Here is a 17,385-nt window from a genome sequence, read left to right as displayed (position 1 = left end):
AGTTTGAATATTTTTAAAGTTTTTACTTTTCAGGGTTTTTTTTATATGGACTTTACATTTTTTAAGGAACAAATTAATAACATTGCCTTAGAATCATCGTTAAATTTTGTTTTATTACCCACTTTTAATGCCGTCCGTGTGTCCGGCTCAATAACTCGTGTCCGGGCTGTAACTTTCCCTTGTATGGACAGATTTGAAATAACTTGCCACATGTGTTCCACATTCCAAGACTGTGACAGCTCTTGTTATATCATGTATCATAATATTAGCATCATTATGGTGTTATTCAATAACGTAATCCATGCAAAAATGATATAATGGTTTTAATAGTTACGATATAAATTAAACTTAGAAATAATCTGGATGTTTATAATTAAAATGCACATATATATATGTCTTTGCATCTTAATGATGAATAATTCACCTGAACCATATTGATTTCATGAACAGTAATAGTAGCAACAAACATCAGTTGAAGTAGTTGAGAATTTGATCAAAAGCTGAAAGATAATAAATATATCTTCTTTGAATTGTTTTGTTTGTATTTCTTTGATTTTCATCTTGGAATGTTTTCCCTTGCAGCAAAATGGAATCATCAGGATGTTGCAGTGAAAATCCAGCGTCAGGATACCGTAAAAATGGCAGCGTTTCTTGACGAAGCCCAAATATTAAAGACTTTAGATCACCCAAACATCCTTAAATTGCTGGCAGTGTGTTGTGTTAAGGAGCCGGTTTATCTAGTCACAGAATATCTTGAAAATGGCCGACTGTCTCTGTACCTGCGGGAGGGGAAGGGGAGCGAACTCAAGTTATCGCAACTCTTGTGGATTTGTGCTCAGGTAGGGAACACAGGTTACCTCCCTTAAGTTTTACAACAGCATATTTTGTTTGTGAATGAGAGAATGTTACAGTGTCTTTCTCTCTCAGATTCATTCAGTTCACTTTCACTTTAGCAATGCCTGTAAAATTTAAGTGTGATTTTTTGGAAGTGGGGTGGGGAATGACCTGTACCCTTGAAATAGGAATTTTTATGCCCCCTGAAGGTGGGCATATTAAAATCGCACCGTCCGTCCGTCCTTATGTCCGTCCATGTGTCCGGCTCAATAACTCGTGTCCGGGCTGCAACTTTCCCTTGTATGGACAGATTTTAAAATAACTTGCCACATGTGTTCGGCATACCAAGACGACGTGTCGCGTGCAAGAACCGTGTCCCTACCTCTTAGGTCAAGGTCACACTTGTTTATTCACAATGGAATGCTGCATTTAAGGACATAGAGTATAGGTTGTTGTGTCCGGGCTGTAACTTTCCCTTGTATGGCCAGATTTGAAAATAACTTGCCACATGTGTTTGACATACCAAGACGACGTGTCGCGTGCAAGAACCGTGTCCCTACCTCTTAGGTACATAAGAATGTAGGTTGTCAAGTATGGGTGGTATTTTTTATGTTCAGAGGCAATTTAAAATAACTTGCCATATGTATTTGTTTGATCTTTAACTTTTCATGTACTGACCTTGTTCATAGGTCAATGTCACATTCGGGGGCATTCGTGACATACTGTGACAGCTCTTGTTTGTATTGTTTTTTGTTTGTTTATTAAAGTGAGATTTTTAAATAATTATGTACATGTTTGTTTGATTTAAAGTGGATAATTGTTTCAGTGCAAGATAGATATTTCACTTAAGTGAACACTCACAAAATATATTTTTCAAGAGTGAAGTAGTCACTTTTGGTTATCATGAGATGAAACTTGTTGCTATCTTTCACTGAAACAAATAAATTTTATTTTTATTATATGCCTTAATTGGAGTTAAAAGTCATGTAATTACACTTTTTTAGGAAAAGTTGCAATTTGTATGCACATGTAATGTCATTGTGGAAATGACATTGTTGAATTTTGTCCTAGCATTGTGCACTCTAGTTTGATTTGGAACTGAGAGGTGGCTAAAATTTCAAACCGTTGAATGAAACAATGACATATCCATTGCTACTTCTTTGATAAATCTCAAGAAAGCTCAGTAAAGCATATTATAACTCAATTATACTCTTTCTAACTTTTTTATTTGATGGCTTTTATACCTTCAATAACAATAAAACAGAACTTCTTCAGCTGAAATAAAAAGAAGTCAATAATCATTTATTTTGAGTTACACTAAACCCTGTTCACTTCCATGGGTTGTTTTGAATTATTTGTCTAGACCAGATCATCTTGGCTTCATCATTTATCTGCTTTATTGGCATCTTCAATGTTTTTCTAGCCTATTAATGCTAATTACATGTTCAGGGTAATATCATTTGCACAGCGTGAAGAACAAAAAGAAATCATTGAGCTAGACTGTTTTATGATAAATGTAACTGTTATTCCGTGGTTGACAGTAATAAAGACAGCAGGAGAGGATGTGGTGTGTAATTTGGGTTATTTTTGGCATTATTCTGTCTAACATAATGAATATTCATTGACTTGTTTGATAATTTTACTCAGCAAAGCAAAAGAAGCAGTCCATACAAAAAGGAATTGCATGAAAAATGGAAATTACATAAAAGTTAACTAGAAAGAAAATCACTCACATCTAACTTTCAATATGTTGCAGGTTGGGGACGCATTATCTCACATCCACGTTTCACTATGTTGCAGGTTGCGGACGCGTTATCACACATCCATGTTTCACTATGTTGCAGGTTGTGGACGCTTTATCTCACATCCATGTTTCACTATGTTGCAGATTGTGGACGCTTTATCTCACATCCATGTTTCACTATGTTGCAGGTTGGGGACGCATTATCTCACATCCATGTTTCACTATGTTGCAGGTTGGGGACGCATTATCTCACATCCATGTTTCACTATGTTGCAGGTTGCGGACGCGTTATCTCACATCCATGTTTCACTATGTTGCAGGTTGTGGATGCTTTATCTCACATCCATGTTTCCCTATGTTGCAGGTTGCGAACACATTATCTCACATCCATGTTTCCCTATGTTGCAGGTTGCGGACGCGTTATCTTACATGGAGAAGGAGAAGTTTATCCACCGCAACCTCGGTGCTCGTAATGTTCTAGTTGGGGAGAAAAAACAAGGTCAAGGTTGCGGGTTTTGGCATGACCAAGTGTGCTGATGACCCAGACTTCAACTTTAGACGAGGTGGGAGCCAAGTCAATGTGGAGATTTAAGTTTTTGCACTGGTCTTGTTTTTACCCTGTTTGTTTGTTTTTTTAAAAAGGGTAAAAAAAAAAGTAGTATAGCCTTGTTTATGTTGTCAGAAAGTAGTTGTTGTTGGTTTTGTAGCCATGCTGTTGTCAGGCGTGTGCAAACAAAAATTATGTTGGTCAGTACTTAATAACCTTTAAAGATGAACCTGATGCACATGTAAACTCTTGTAAGAGCTGTTGACAATGGCTGGCCATGCTCTTGTTTTCATAAAAGAACTAGTTTCTTACTATGAGTAACATGAAATTTATTAAGCACGAACCCAAGTCCTCTTATATACGGTACCATATTTTACCTCTGTAGTAAATGCTCAGGGGCAGGGGAGGGTTGGGGGGGGGGGGTGTCTAATAAAGGAACTTGAAGAAAACTTAATCTGATTGAAAACTTTCAAAGACCTGTCTTTTTCCTTAGTAAATGTGGTATTGGTGGCCATTTAACTTCAAATGCCACTTTCCGCTACTACAGTAGTATACACAAAACTAACATGGAACCAATTTGTTTTATAAGCAGTGTGCAGCCTGAGGGTTCAATTTGAAAGGCTTTTATTAGGATAAATACAGTAGTGATATATGTGTACCAACTGTTCTCCAGGTCTGAAGATGGCAATTAAATGGATGGCTCCTGAGGTATTACTGTATAATAAGTATGGGTCAAGGGCAGATGTCTGGTCATTCGGCATTCTCATGACAGAAGTGCTCACCTATGGCAAAGAACCTTATGAAGGTATGTGATTTTTTATGGTGCTTGATTGTTAATCTATACAATACACAGTTAAGTAGACAATAAGAATGGATTTTTATCTGTCTATTTGAAGAATAAGGAGTACCTTAGCGTCGGCATCATATTTAAGTTAAGGTTTTGCAAATAAACACTTTTGTCATTATCTCAGCAAATACATAAGTTATTGTATTGAAACTAAAGATATGTGTTCCTAACTGTCCAACCTACTTTATCATTGAGGTTAGATTTAAACCTCTTTCTTGGATTTTTTTAAACCAAAACAAAAAAAACTCTTGGGATTAAGCTAAGGTCACTATTTTTGTTTACCAATGGTTTGCGTTATATTTACTTCTTAAGCCTATTATAGTGTCGAGAAATCGGGGCCAGACTACCTTTTACTTAATATAGTCTGATTACAAGCATGACTCTTCTAGTTTTTAATAATTGTTAAACCTTTTTATCAAAATTCTATTTAATCAAGTATGTATATTGGCAAATAGGCTCTGCTATTTGTAACTTGCTGGCTTAAATGAAATATTTTCTTATAATCTGTGTACAGGTATGGGAGGGAAGGAGGCGTTTGAGCAGGTGCAGCAGGGTTATCGAATGCCCCAGCCTGATGGCTGCCCCTTGGAGGTGTATGACGTGATCCGCTCCTGCTGGAGCACCAACCCACCGTCCCGCCCGACCTTTGACTTCCTAAACACCTTTCTACATGACCAGCACAAACCCTCATGACCCAAGCACCCCCAGGTCCAAAACTGAGTCCCTTTGTGACTTGTACACTATTTTCCTTCAGTGACAATGCGGCCCTCTTAAACAAGCGTATCACAATAAAGAGGATCGAAAACACAAGTATACAATTATATTCATTTAAAAATTTAAATTAAAAGTTATCTTGAAAATTCTACAAACTTTGTCTGAAGTGACCAGTTCAAGATGTTTACTGAATTAAGTGCTCTGAGCAATATGGTAGAAACTCCATATAAGCACAAAAGGGGCTACATCTATCTTGCACTAAGAACTTGATTTTATTACAACTGTCGATTGGAGATCTAAACAGGTAATCCTACAATATTTGATGCTAAGACAGGGCCATGATCCCTATGTGACTTGTAGATGAATGTGATTGTTATAATTTTCACATTACCCTCTTAAAACCCTTGATAGACTCCCTCCTTAGCCTCTAGTGTCACTGTTGTGAATTTATTCTCTGACGCTTTCATGGAGGCTCTAAATTTTAGTATAAATACCATCAATGTGGCTTTTGGTCTCTATGACAACTGGAATGTGGAAGAATAAAAAACTTACCCAAAATCTGAAAAGTATGTAAAAGCCAAAAACGTTTTAGTTGAAAGCAGAAGCCCATAGGATCCACTACAAGCTACGTCCAATACTTGACAACAAGCCTGGACTGGGAAAAGTAGATTTGCAAAGTATGTAGTTTTGATGCAGGCATTTAAAGGCCGAGGATGGTACACAGATAATGACAAATAAGTCATATATGACAAATAGGTTCACCTGTGAAAAGTTTTCCTTACGTTTGAAAGTAAGTTGAGATTGGGAAGGCAATGATTTTGTGTCGGAAAAACAAAGATCCTGAAGAATACGAGGCTACGCTTATTGGTTGTGAGAATCGGGGCGAGGAAGCCCAAGTTTATTGTCACAAGGGATACTCCACATTTACACAGTCTTCTGTGTTCTGAAGGACATGTGTTCACTGTTCTATATTGATATACATGTTATGATGTAAATGTCATCCTTGTTTAGTGCTTTGCTTTTCTTTTTAGACGGAAGAAAGAACACTTTGAAATGTTGTGATATCTTTGAACTCTCTCTCTATATATATATAAAATTATATAATTATCTTTTTTTTCATGTTTTATGTTGTACAGTTGTATTCGTATTGTTGTGACTTACAAAAAGATGGGCATGAACAAGGTGCATTGTGTTTGTACAGCATGTAAAGAATATTTGACTGTATTCGATCATCATAAAGAAGTATTTACATGATTGTTATATAGCTGTGTTGTTTCATCCAAAAGTATGTATTAGAAAAACCACACCATTATCATCTGTTTTATTTTGAGGCCAGTTCAGAAAACAAATGGCATCGCACTTGTTAAATAGTATAGAAATATTTCAAACTGAACCTGAGAACATGAGAAAAAACCTGAACAAATTGTGGAAAAGTGAGGATTGGAATAAAAGGTGTGAAAACTGCACATCATGGCAGCTTTGTGTGTGAAAACGTGAATTGTGTGAGAAGCAGGATTTCTGTGAGAAAACAGGATCTTGTCTGAAAATGTGATTTTTGTGTGAAAAAAGGATCTTGTCTGAAAACATGATTTTTGTGTGAAAATACTGTATAAATGGCAGAGTTTTAAAGAGGCGCGGGGAGATTTTATCTGTGATAAAAACAATTCCTTCCCTCCATGGAAATTAAGGCAGACTAATTGTTTGTTTTACACACACATTTCTTAATTTAGTTCAATTGTTTTATTTCATGAAATACATGTATGTAACTATGTTCTGTTGTAATATTTTTCTTCTAATTGGCATTAGATTTTTGTTATTTCATGAAAGTAACATGTTTAACATAGAAATGACCCCTTGTTTCTCTGACTTGTCAAACATTTGTTGAAAGATTTTGAAATTTGAAGCCTGGAGATAAAAATATTCGGGTTTTCTCAGATTAATCGGGTTTCAATAGACAAAAGTTACTTAAGAAATAAAAGATTCAATGACCTGTGACAGCAGCTGAAATACAACCTTTTTATTTGTACTGGCATTGGAAAACCCCATTTATGTGATTTCTGCATAACATTTTATAAGCTTGTTCAAGTATATTTGAAAACTTGACACATGTGCATTATTTCTACTTCATCTTGACAATGTTTGTGATTATGGTATTTTACAAAAATCATTTAGCATAATGTGTTCATGTTTGAATGATAACATTATTTAACTGATAAATGCATGTAAAATGGAACCCTTCATAGCTGTTCTCTATTTGTCATAGGTCGTATGTAGTGAATATTATGATTGTCGCTTCATATACGGGGCTGTATCACTTCCATGTGTTTGCCTAATGGTCATATCGCAAGAGACCGAAGGTCAAGTGTGGCGTGTCTTTGTGCAAGCAACAAGAAGTGAAACAAACCCACACATCAACCTACTAACACAGTATAGATTTTATTTCTTAACTTTTAAGTTATTTTTTAAAAATAAAAATGATAATAGTTTTCAATTCTATGAAAAACATCCTATTTCTTATGTGTATTATTGTGAAAGTAGATTTACACATGTGAAAAGCTTCTGTGTGGTACGCAATCTGAAAACACTGCATGTAATACAGGTTCGTTTTCCTGGCCCCAATTTCTTGAAACTTCTCAAGTCCCTTATAACAGGATTAAGCTACGATCTCAATTTTTGTTTTTCAATAATTTTTGTAATACTTACTTCTTTCTTTAACAGTTTTTATACCTAAGATAGGAATTAACTTGATATTAATCACAATAAACCATTTTTCATTCATCAAAATTCAATTTAAGTATGTATTTCGGCTAATTGAAATAAGCTAATTAAGCGTGTTAAGCCTAAGAAGTTTCGAGAAATTGTGGCCTGTTTGCATATTTTATATTTAAATCATGCAATATTTTAGAAGAAAATTTAACAGGTATGAAATAACTGGTTATCTAACACAAAGAAATGGCTATAGAAGAATTTGTCAGTTTTAGCTTACATCTAAAATCTAAGAAATTGTACCCTGTATACCATTGTATTTAAATATGCTATATAATCATCTGTCAGTATATTCCATGTGTGTTTAAACAAAAATGGAAGAAATTATTTCATGAAAAAACAACACTAGAAGATGGACAGAAAAAAATCACTTGTTTATGCGTAATTCACCGGTTATCACTCTGCGCCCATTTATTGACATTTTCATGGAACACTGCAGCACTTTTAAGGTGACATATCCACAACTATCAGGGTCTTCATCCCAATATGAGATTACACTCTCTCATGAACACATTGCTTCATTTGGGAATCTTTCTGCTCACATTCATCTGTATTCATTGGCATTTAACTAATCATTCATTCAAATTAGGTCCTATTGGCACATGAAAGCAGTTGGAAACAGCCTTTGACCACAAAATTTAGAGTTTATGATGTACATTTTTTTACCCTCTGTGAACAAAATTTGGAGTAATTTACTTGCATGGATGTCCATTTTCTTTAGGGGTGGGGAGGGGGGGGGATTTTTATGCTTCATATATTATGATGTTACCTAATGACTAAACATTTGAATTCCTAAATGTAAAACCATAACTTTGTTTTTTGTTAATAAGGGTAAAAAAAATCTTTCTTCTTGATAATTTAAATCTGGATTTATTTTTTTTCACAGGAAATTATTGCGTTTAATTTCTTTCTTATGAGATATAGCCTAATTCTTTAAATGAAACACCTGTTAGTAATGTGGGTACTTCACTGTAAACAAATATGCTCATATGTTGAGGGAACATTTAAACATTCTAAAACATACATACATGAAACCTTATTAGTATATAACTGCAAAAAAATAAAGAACAGGGAACCAAAAACATCAAGCAGCTGCATCTTGACATTCCCTAAAAATTTGTTCTCTCTGTTATTACATACATTTTAATGAAAAACATCTATTTTTACTAAAATGAACATGTACATAATTATAGAAATTATTATTGTTGCTAATTGTCCATTGAATCTTTAGTTACAAAATTTTAATTACTGAAATGATATCAGTATTTGTATATAATATTGTTAGTTTATATTTTCAAGTAGGCACTTGATGAGTTGTTAATGCTTTAAATATTTGCCTGCAAAAAAAGGCTTATTAAAACTTGCAAGTTTTTCAATTTCTTATGAAAATGTATGTATACATTAACATAATGTAAATTTCAAAGATATTTTTGTGTTCAAACATATTCTACGCATGCTTTTGGGTAAGTCTGACTAAATAAAAGCGTTTTCACTTAAATATTGTCATTTGCTGGTGAACCTATCATACATTTATTTGTTAAATGCACTCCCTTTTGAGAATGTGATGGGTGGGTTGAAATGGAAAATATCAATAGAAACTTTAAGGAGTTGATTGAAATATTAGATACAAGTGCTATGATTGAATCTGTCCGTTATCAATCATGATGTGACATATGAAAAGCTTGTGTATGTATATTAGTAACTACCTATTGTTATGTAGAACAGTTTAATAGTTTAATTATTGTTTTTCAAATGTGTTTTGTACAACTGATAAAATGTCTGGACATTGTTTCTGATTTTACATTTTTAGCTCGTGTGTTTTTGAAGAAAAAGAAAGTCCAGTTATTTCAACAGCCTTGTTTTTAGTAGCCATAACAACTTGCAAAATCATTAAAGATGGCCATAATTTAATATATAGACATGAAATACATATGAAACTTAGTACATATTACGGACCAAACTGACCATACACTATGCTTTCCCCGTATGGTAAAGACTAACACCATGCAGTATCACGTAATTATTATCACAATCATAATACAATTTTACATAATTGAAATGCAGCTATTTTTATACATGGTGGTAGAGATTGTATCCGCTGATCAAGGGAGATCACTGCGAAGGGGATGTTTATTCACATGTTCTGCAAGGTCCATAACTCTGTCTTTGATATTTGTTGAGTTGTGCCCCTTTTCTACTGAAAATTTAAGAATATCTAGACAAGTGTTGGAATACCCTGCAGTGCTCTTGTTGTGAAGTATTATCTCTTCAGTGTACTGAATCCTATCAAAAAAGATGGTCCATGTGCATATATGTATATACTTTGTTCTTTAGTTCTTGCTGTCGCTCCATTAACATTCAATTTGTTGGTAATTTGAATTGGACCCTTATCTATGGAAAATAAATGTGTGTACAAGATATGCATTAAAAAGCCGATTAATCTAAATAACATCTAAATAATCACTGCCCTGTTAACTATGGAGACTTAAATGTTTGCTGTGATTCTTCACATAACACTAGTTAATCTCTGGACAACTTTTTGGTGATGTTAAGGTTAGGACTGTGGTGAAGTATTAGTGCATGTGCTTGGTGGTATTCTGAAGAACCTTTTACTTATTTCTCTTATGTACTCTGTTATTTGTCATGCCATTCTGTTGATTAATAAAACAATAAAATATGGACATTGTTGTTTAGTTCATTAATTATTTATTTTTATGTTCCCTAAAGGGAGAGCATATAGTTGCCACTTTGTCAGCCCATCATTCCATCCGTCACACGCTTGTCCTGAAAATAACCTCAAAACTAGGAATGGGATTGAAATAAAACTTGGAATATATATAGATCGCAATGAGAGGTAGTTTAGTGCACAAGAACCATCATCCTATCATGTATATTTATTAAATTATCTCCCCTTAACCATTTTTTTCACAATTGGTGCTTGTCTGGGCTTTAACTCAAAACAATGTATGTGATTGAAATAAAACTTTGTATATATATATAGATGGCAATCAGAGGAAGTGCAGTGCACAAGAACCATAATCCTGTCATGTATATTAGGTGGCACACTTCTGCTGTTAACCTCTACTTGAAACACTTTAATGTTATGCTTAAGCCAAAGTTGTTAAGCCCAGTACAAATCTTTTTAGGGTTTCAAGGCAGCAAGCAATTCCAGCAAGAAGGCTTTTTTCTTCTTCTTTTTTCAGTAGCTATTATTTCACAGGAGTAAATATTGTATTTTCATTAAACAGTAATTAAATACATTTGATTAACTCTTGAATTTTAATGCTTTAGACCATGTTGTTAAACACAAGACTTCAGACGGGTCATGACTTTACAACTACTGATGGGATTGAAATAAAACTTGGTGAATAGATAATGGAAATAAAATGCAGTGCACAAGAATCATAATCCTTTCATGTATATTAAGGTAGCACACTCCTTATGAAACCTCCATTTGAAACTCTGTAGAGAAAGCATTTCGGATCCATCCAGAAGCATAATTTGTTTTATTACTTTTTTTCGATTTTCAATTTCTAACATTTTTAGCTCACAAGGTTTGTGCTCAAGGTGAGCTATTGTGATCGCCCTGTGTCCGTCGTCTGTTTATGACTGTATCTTCATGAAAGTTGGTCAGAATGTTAATATTAATGATCTCTAGGTCAAGTTCGAATCTGGGTCATGTGCGGTCAAAAAATAGGTCACCAGGTCAAATCATAGGAAAAGCTTGTTAGCACTTTAGAGGTCACATTAATGAATGTATCTTCATGAAAGTTGGTTTAAACATATTTTATTGAGCAAAATTTATCAACATTTCAATACAAATACATAATCAAATTTCAGGATTGGAACGGTAGAAATAAACTAATAGAGTTCCTTTCCCTGTTATGATAAATTACAATTAGCATTTGAGGCGGATACTAGTGATGGAGTATTAATCATATTAATATACAAGCTCATATTAAATGATGTTTAAAATTTAGGCAATTGAATGATAGACGTTAAATGCAAAAAACATTTATTGTAGAAAAAACAACAACTTTATTCTAAATTAATCAACTGTATTGAGGTAGAAAAAATATAGTATGAGAAAGAACGAAGAAGAAAAGAAGGAGAGGCAAAGTAAAAGATGTGTGAGTGTTGGTGGTTTAAGTCGATCACTGGCTTTCAAATCTTTTTGACAAATAAATAAAACGATGAACTGCATCAAACAGAGTACTATTTTGCTCTTCAGTCAGTGTGTCATCACCATATAGTAAGCAACGGAGGGTAACCTCAGTTAGAGATTGAACAGTATTAAACATATTTTACCTTTGTTCAGTAAAGAGAGGACAAATAAAGAGATAGTGGTATATAGTCTCCTGTCTTCCACACCTACAAAATGGTGGGGGAACAATATTTTTAACATAGAGATGGTGATTCAGGGAACTACAATCGTTGCGTAGGCGAGTGTGCAGGACCTGAAGCCGGCGTTTCCCGTAATAAAATATTCTAAGTGTTTTGGACTTATCAGAATAGAGGTATGATTTAAAACCAACGATATTGTTTATAGCCTTTGCGTCAACTGGAAGAGAATTCCATGCAGATATTGTAGAAGGAAGGAATGAATTCATATACAAAGATGTGCGGGCTCGGAAACTAGATGGTGTTCTTGATGAAGCTTGTCCTACTGTCTGGGGAACCAAAACCGACAAGTAATCTGGCGTAAAACCATTTTTCATTTTAAAGAAGAGAAGAAGTTTGTGTTTCTCGCGTCTAGTACTTAAAGTTTCCCAACCAGATTCAATTTGTAGTAAATGCAGAGAAACAAGTCTAGTACAACCAGTAACTATACGTGCACATTCGTTTTGTATTTTATCCAGTTCGTCTTTTTCGTATTGTGTACAATTCTCCCAGATAGTATCTGCATACTCCAAGATAGGCCTAATAAAGGAAAGAAATATTACCTCCAGATACAGCCTATCAAGTAGATAATGAAGACTTTTCATTATATTAACTCTGGACCAGGCTTTATCTTTGATGTAGTTAATATGAGCATGCCAACTGCAATCATCAGAGAGAAAAATGCCAAGATGTTTGTGAGATTCAACAGAAGGAATAGCTGTGTCGAACATATTCACTGGTGGATGAATGGGTTTATTTCTTTTACGAGATATGACCATTGATTCTGATTTTGATAGATTGAACTTAACGAGCCATTTGTCGGCCCAGAGAGATATTTTGTTATTATCATTCTGTAGTTTTAAGGCTGTAGACTGAGGGGAGTCGACAATAACAAAGAGACTCGTATCATCCGCAAAAAGGTTTATATTTGAATCAACCTCCTTAACAATATCATTGATGTATACGAGGAACAAAAGAGGACCTAGAAATTGATCCCTGTGGGACTCCAGCTTTAATCTCAGATAATGAGGAAGTAGCTCCTGGAATTACAACGCGCTGAGACCTATTTCCTAAGTAATTGGAAAACCAAGACAGTATACGACCAGAAAGTCCTGCTCGTTCAAGTTTGTACAATAGGCCACGATGCCAAACCTTATCAAAGGCTTTACTTATATCGAAAAAGACAACTCTTATTTCATGTCCATTGTCGAGAGCTTGACAAAATGTATTATAGAGATAAGTTAACTGGTTAACAGTAGAGTCACTGGGCATAAAACCTGATTGGAAACTGGTAAAGAAGTGTGAATCACGAAGAAAATTAAATACATGTTTAAATACAATTCTTTCAAATACCTTTTCCATTGTATTAAGAAGAGAGATTTGGCGATAGTTAGAGGGGTTTGAAAGATCACCTTTTTTGAAGACGGCGCAGACATTTGAACATTTCCATTCTAATGGCATAACCGAAGAATTAAGCGAAACATTAAACAATTCACATAAAGGTTGGCTAAGTTGGACAGATGCTTCACGTAGGATACGATTATTAATGCCATCTGGGCCCGATGCTTTACCTGTCTTGAGACAATTAATTGCATCCTCAACCTCAGATGGTAAAATGATTAAGGATTCTAGTTTTCCTTGTTCAGCTCTAATTTCTTGTTGGGGAACAGCTTGACTAGAGTCGTCAACGTATGTTTGGCGGACAAAAAAGTCATTGAGAATATCCGCCTTATGTTGTTCATCCGTAACAAGTTCACCGTCAAGTGGATTGACTAGTGACGGAATGCCCCTTGATGTTGTCGGAGTGATAAATGATTTTAAGGTTTTCCACCAGTCCTTTGAACTGAGCTCACTGGATTTGAGATTCGAAGCAAGTTTATCAAAATAAAGTGATTTAGAACTACGAACGAGAGCATCTACTTCGTTTAGAAAGCTGCGGAACCTTGTCCAATGTGTCGGATTATTTGAGCGTTTAGCTTTTCTAAAGGCACGTTTTCGTTGCCGGATTTTTAATTTAATGCTAGCGTTCATCCAAGGAGGTTCATTTGGATAAATATTTACTACCTTGCTTGGAATACAACTGCTGGCAATATCAGTAATAGTTCGTGTTAGATTAGAGGTAAACAGATCTATATTAGCATTTCTAACAGTTGTCCAATCTGTATCCGAAAGCTTCTGTCGTAATTGTACATAATTGCCATGATCATATTTCCATACTTTACGACGAGAGAACTTCTGTACTGATTTTTGGTATCTAAAAATTCCAGATACAGGGCAATGAAATCGAATGTTTTGCTCAAGAAAAGGCTCACCAACACCACTATGGACAAGAGAGTTTGAGTTAGAGACGAATAAGAGGTCAATAATTGAGGACGAATGCTCAGTAAAATGTGTTGGTTCTGAGATACATTGCTCAAAGCCAAACTGCTGTGACAGAGAATGAATCTTACGCCCTGAACTATTAACTTGAATGTTAAGGTTGAAATCACCTGTTACAACGTATGGTCATCAAACTTGACATGAAGGTTGGGCCTGACCAGTAGATGACCCATATTGACTTAGGGGTCATCGGGACAAGTTCAACGTCACAGTAACCTTTAACGCAAAAAAGTTAACAAATCTTCTCCCAGTGATATCTCAATAATGCCTACATCAATATCATCAAACTTGACATGGAAATAGGGCCTGACCATTAGATGACCCTTATTGATTATCAAAGGTCAAGGTCACAGTGACCTTGAATGCGAAAATGTTGTACCAGTGATAACTCGACAATGCCTGCACCCATGGCCCTCAAACTTGACTTGGGGTTGTGTCTGACCTGTAGATGACCCCTTATGATTTTAGGGGTCATCGGGTCAAAGGACAAGGTCAAAGTGACATTGAGCAAAAAAAGCTTGTCTGTGTGATAACTTGACAATGCCTGCACCCATTGGCCTCAAATTTGACATTTAGGTTTTGGGTGACCAGCTGATGACTCCTTTTGAGGTCATAGAGTCAAAGGTCATGGTCACAACACACCATATCCTCACACTTTGAATGGTCATAATCACTAAACTGCAACAATGGCATCCAATGTCAGTGACAAATCAGCTGTCATTTCGGTCCATGCACATTTCATTAAATTGTCCATTTAATCCTGACAACATGGCACTCAGGGGGGGGGGGGGGGGGGGGGGGGGGGGGTGACTTGCTGCAAAACTTTGATGTTCCAATTTTTATTCATTAACAGTATGTTTAAATTATAAAAATCGGCATAATCTTGTCCTTTGTTTAAGTTATCTCCCCTGAAACTCCCCTTATTTGATAGTTTTTGAAAATCAATGTTAATTTCCTGGCCATATCTCGGACATTTGTAAATTTCAATTTCTGCTTTTTTATTTCATTTCTTAGTGAAATTTACTTTCAAATTTAATTCTCAAACCTGCCCATACCTTTCCATGTGATGAAAGTTGTGTATATAATGCTACAACAATTTACCATCTACAAGCTCATTGTATTACAATTTCTTCCTTTTCATAGGAAACGAGTGTATGGAGAGCAACCATTGTTTCCAGGGATATTCTTGTTGGTTTAGATTATGCTATTTTTTCGCTTGATTGTGAAGAAGGCTTATCTGGATCCCTCTAGTCTTTTCCATGAACAGAAACCAGCTCTTGTATCCTTTTATTACGGCCACAAGAGTTATCCTTGTGGGGATCATACTCCACTACCTGTTGACAGACATCTAACACTAGACCATTCCGATACCCACCATTTTTGTTGACATGGAAAACCTACAGAAAATTATTTTGATCTTGGGGTAATTTTGGACTGATGTTCTCTATTTTGTTGAAATTAAAGTAGACCACTAAAACTTCAACTCATTTACCAATCTAAGCATTTGAAGGTAACTGGTTGATCCAAATAAATGTTTTGAAACCAAAACCATTAATTACCTTGAAATATATTTAAATATTTCCTTTAAACTCCACCTCAACATCTATTTATAATTATTACCCAGAGTGCTGCTTTGTTAGGAACATCTATAAATTTTGTTTCAAAAATGCATTGACCATTGATCTACAGACAGGGGTCATCTACTGGGCAAGGGCTACTATTAAGTTGAGCAAAAAAACAACAACATGACCCTGTTCTGTGACCTTGACCTCTGGCCAACATACCCCCTTAAGAATAGGGGTCATCTACAAGTCCAAGTATGTTTAAAATGATGGTCAAAAGTTAAAAGCATTCTCAAATTATTGTGCAGAGATTTTAATAACACTTATTTGATTTCGTTCTTTGCCCTTAAAGACCCCCAAAACCATAAGGGTCTTCTTATCAAGGGCAACTTACCACTGAAATTTCATGGTCCAATGTCAAACTGTTGTAGAGTTATTATGCCAGTAAGGTTTTCAGATCAAAGTTTACTGCGACCTTGACCTTCGACCTACTGTCCACAAAATGTTGGGTTTTTACTGTTTAAGGACTACCTATCAGTAAATTTCATGAACCTAGATCTCAATCTGGCTATTTTTAATCCCTGTCTCAAGTTAATGCGGGGACAAGGTGTTTATAATACTGCTGACCAACTTTTGACCTGCAGACCGCCTAAAAATAGGGATCATCTTCTTGCCAAAGGAAACCTACCACTGAAGTTTGATTGTACTAGGCAAGGTCAAGGTGAATTCAAGTTATCATGCTGACAAGGCATGGTCTTTGCGCAGACTAACCGACCTACCACAATCATTTGCACTACATGCAATATAATTATCTGACTTGATTAGTTAAGAAGGTTGGATGGTTGGAGCCCTTGTTTGAAGATTCAATGCAATACATCAAGTAGTTGCCAAGATATTCAATTATTGCACGTTTGCATGCAAAAGCCTTATCAGAATCTTAACAAATAAAGGGCCAAAATTTGTATTATGGTATACAAAAGAAAAGATATCTTACTTGATTAATTAAGTAGGTTGGATAGTTGGGTACACATGTCTAAGTTTCAATGCAATACATGATGTACTTGCCGAGATATTTACTTAAAAGTGGTTACATGCAAAACCTTAACCAGAATATCTAATCAAATACCAAATCAATTACTGCCAGACCTGTCGGTTATTTTCTTTTGACAAACACACTTGTTTAATGAGCATTAGATTTGACAAAAACTCCATCATTGCACAAAATTAAAAGATAAACATTAATAGTCAAATCACTAAATTGAAAGTTATAGTAAATGTGAGGAGCATAACGGTTAAAAAGCTTTAATTTTAATGTCACCAGAGTGAACCCTTAATGAGTCGAGGTGCTGCAATTCTGATGGTCATGCTTTTATGCTACTTTTTTCCACTTTCATGCTCCAGAAAATTGTTTGTCATCTGTCATTCCATGCGCATAACTTTTCTCAGCACCCACAAGCTTGTATGCAATGAAAACTTATTGGAAGCTTCATTAAGGAGATGCTCATATATATTACATCAGCACATATATTACATCAGCACATTCCAGCTCAGTGATTTTTACAGAGCTGGGGCCCTATTTAATTATATTTAGTACTGTCTTATAGACAAGTCC

The 17,385-nt window shown here is 35.2% G+C and overlaps 1 pseudogene; it reads left to right on the top strand.

Moving 5' to 3' along the window:
* LOC128220161 (tyrosine-protein kinase SRK3-like) overlaps positions 1-8,174 on the top strand; it is a 62,987-nt pseudogene extending 54,813 nt beyond the window's left edge.
* Positions 8,175-17,385: the final 9,211 nt, after the last annotated feature.

This window comes from Mya arenaria, chromosome 15 (assembly GCF_026914265.1).
Source record: "Mya arenaria isolate MELC-2E11 chromosome 15, ASM2691426v1".
NCBI lineage: Eukaryota > Metazoa > Mollusca > Bivalvia > Myida > Myidae > Mya > Mya arenaria.
Note: the sequence above shows the minus strand (reverse complement) of the source record. Positions and strands in the feature narration are given on the sequence as shown.